Raw genomic sequence first — 3,925 nt, 5'->3', positions numbered from 1 at the left:
TGGTGTGTGGTTTGGAGGGCAACATCCAGGTGGTGATGCTGGTGGTGTTCCCATGCTTTTGCTAACCTTGTCCCCCTAGCAGGTAGAGGTTATGGTTTGGAAGGGGCTGCCCAAGAAATCATGCTGAGTTGCCGCAGTGCATCTTGTAGATGGTACAAACTGCTGCTACTGTCCATCGGTGGTGGAGTGAGGTGAATTGTTGTGGATGGGGTGCCTATCAAGCAGACTTCTATGTCCTGTATGACATTGAGTATTCTTTGAATGTTGTTGAAGCTGCACTCATGCAGGCAAGGGGAAAGTATTCCATCACACTCCTGACTTGAGCCTTGTAGATGGTGGACAGGCTTTGGGGAGTTAGGAGGTGAGTCTCACCACAGGATTCCTAGCCTCTGGGCTGCTCTTACAGCCACATTATGTAAATAGCTACACCAGTTCAGCTTCTGGTCAATGGTAACCCCCCCAGGATATTAATAGTGGGGAATTCAGGAGTGTCAGAGGGTGACAGATGGATTTTCTCATGTTGGATATCATCATTGCCTGGCACTTGTGTGGCACGAATGTAACTTGGCACCTATCAGCCCAGGCTTGGTTAATGTCCAGGTCTTGCTGCACTTGGATGTGGATTGCTTCATTATCTGAGGAGTCATGAGTGGTGCCAAACATTGTACAATCACCAGCAAAATCCCTATTTCTGACCTTATGATTCAAGGAAGGTCATTGACGAAGTAGCTGAAGATGCTTGTGCCAAGGACACTACACTAAGGCACTCCTGCAAAGATATCCTGTATCTGAGATGATTTACGTCCAACCACCACAACCATTTTCCTTTGTGCTAGGTATGATTCCAATCAATGGAGGGTTTCCCCCTGATTCCCATTGACTCCAGTTTAGCTTGGGCTCCTTGATGCCATATTTAATCAAATGCTGCCTTGATGTCGAGGGCAGTTACTCTCACTTCAGCTCCATTTCAGCACTGAGCATACAAAAATGCTTCACTGGTTGTAATGCACTGACTTGCACGGTGAGAATGTCCTGAGACAATGAAAGGTGCCATAAAAAATTATTTTTATTTACTTTACCTTTCATTTATTTCATCTGTTTTATAAGTACATTACTTAAAATATTCAAATTTTATCTTGCTTATAATAAAATTAATTTCTATTTCACTGATTTGTTACATTTTATTTTAACTAATATTTGATACTCCCACATCTACAAATATATCAGTACAATAAAATATTCTCAATTTCATCATATAATCTTATGTATTGTGTAATATGTTGTTTATATTAGTGCACATAATCACAGAATTCAAGGTCTAGAATTTTCCCACAATGCTTATAATAAACACAATTTGACTTACTTAACTACCATAAATCAATGAATCTTGTATTATTTGTCTGACAAAACTTTTCAATGTATTTTCTGACTCACCCTAAACGACGCCAAAGCTGATTATCAAGCACATATAAGAGTCTTGCATTTAGGATACCACCACTGTTCTTCAGGTGTTCTACTTCAAAGTGTTAATTGCAATGAAAAAGGAAAGAAAACTGGTAGTTTTTGTGACATTTACTATCAATTTGAAATTCACAAGCAAACATAATCCTACAGAGAACAAATTAACTCTCCAATGACTTTAGCCTTTAATTAACTTCATGATGTGCCTATTGACACCAATTAACCACTGTGTCTGGAAGGATTAGGCCAATGTATTCACAGATTCGATTTAGTAATAGACTATTACATTTTATGTTATATGATACTGTATAATGCATCTGTTCTTACAAAATTATTCTGTCAATTTAACATGCCATCACTAGAGGGAATCCTCCAGGACTGAAATATGAACAGAAAATATAAAGTTCTTATTCAGGTTTATTAATCTTATTCAGTATGTTGCTGAGTCTTATAAATAAGAAAGGTCAAAATTTCTGTACAGTTCTGTGTTAATTAATCTCAGACGGGTGGCAGCTCCATACTAGGTAGGGGAGCTGTCACCCATCCAGCTGGGAGGATATTCTATCATTCTATGATTTTCTCCATATATTCTCAGGCTTCTCCAATCACTGTTTCCTCCTCACACTTCCAAGAAACTCACTTTCCGCTGTCCCAGTACTCTAACTAATTCTACATAATTGTCTCCATGCACAGCAATATTATAAATGCTATGTACAGTCCTCAGAAACTTCTTTCATCTCTGGAAGAAAAAGCCCAGATTTAAACCTTCCTCCTTCACCACACCGATTCACCTTCCTTTTCTTTGCAAGACACTTGACTAAGTTGTTATTTTCTGTTGCTTTATGTGAATCCTATAAATTAACCTCTTCTCCCACCTACAGATGATGAGACCTTCTTGGTCAAATGTACCAAAGATTGTGATTACATAACATTGTATTTTTTGACCACTATACTATGTTCACACAATCATGCCATCTTCCTCAGGTTTGAACTCTAACATTTTAACAACAGAGACATTTGAGCTAAAAATGATACCACTATAAATATTTTAATCACTTGATTTCTCCAACTCCATGAATTTTGACATCTCAGTTTCCACTTTCTATTAATTTAAATTCCAAAATACTAATACCCAAAGCTTATTGTGCAGTTTTTTCACTTGTTTATCCACCAATCTTTATTGGTTCTCTAAATTCCTGTCCTCATTTACAAGTTTATCCTTATCCCACTAAAACTCTCTGATACTATCTCTGATATTATTATACATATACCCCATTCTGAGCCCATTCTCTGATTCTGACCTTGTTGCATCTTCAACTATTTCCACTGCATTCCTCTTGCCTGGTTCCATCTTTGTGCTTATAATGCAGCCAGCAAATTTTGTGAAATGAGTTCTTCTCCTACCACAACATGGCCATTTCTGTTGCAGCATAAAATTCCTCCATTTGGCTTCCTTTCCTATATTTACAGATTGCCCATTGCTGCCACCATCTATAGGCATGAGATCTTTTTCCACATATGCCAATGGAACACAGCTCTGAATCTCCATCATTTCCTGGTCCATAACAATTTCAATGCCGTAACCCTGATTTGTCAGGCACAAAGTCAGAATTTGCTCCAATTCAATACTGTAAAGCCAGAAGTCATCATTTTTCAGTTAATTTCTCCACATGCCCTTTCCTATAATCATAAAATGATAATCACTGGTTTAACCTACATTAAATAAATGTGAAACTTGAAACCATTAGAAAAGGTTAAGAATCATTTCCAGATTTAATCCATCAGCCATGACCCAGCTAGAAGGGCTCTTACATTTGAATAAAGAAAGTCTGCACTCTCAAGGGCCCATGACCCTGTTCCAAAGATGAGCAGGAGAGATATTTCCAGGGTCTTGAATGATAGTCATAACTTCATACAGCAAGGAAAAAGGTCCTTCAACCCACCAAATCCGTGCCGACCATCAAGCACCCATTTACACTAATCCCAATTCATTCTCCCCACATTCCCCTCAATGTTGATGCCCTACATAACATCAGTTAAAATATAAGTCTGATCATTATTAGATTGTGGTTTATGGGGCCTTAATGCATATTGTGCACCCAACATTAGAATGGCGACTACATTTCCAAAATTAATTCACGGTCTGTGAAGCACGTGGATCAACCTGGGGGTCATGTAATGTGACTGCCCCCATATGCAAAGCATTCTTTCCAATCGACTGGTATCTTTCCCACTAATTTTAGAAATAATCGTGAAGCGCAATATCAATTCACTGAATTACTGATTTTGCTGCTGAACCAGCGACATAGCATGAGGTGAGGGCACTACCGCTCGTCAAGTGACAGCAGCACCGTCTCGCCAGCAAAGCTTCACTCCTGCACCTGCCTGCTCATTGGCGGGATTCAGTCCGTTTGCGCCTGCGCAGTTAGCGCCGGGTGGTTTCCGAGGCAACGGCTGTAAACAC

This window comes from Pristis pectinata, chromosome 13 (genome assembly GCF_009764475.1).
Source record: "Pristis pectinata isolate sPriPec2 chromosome 13, sPriPec2.1.pri, whole genome shotgun sequence".
Taxonomy (NCBI): Eukaryota; Metazoa; Chordata; class Chondrichthyes; order Rhinopristiformes; family Pristidae; genus Pristis; species Pristis pectinata.
This window is presented reverse-complemented; position numbering follows the sequence as displayed.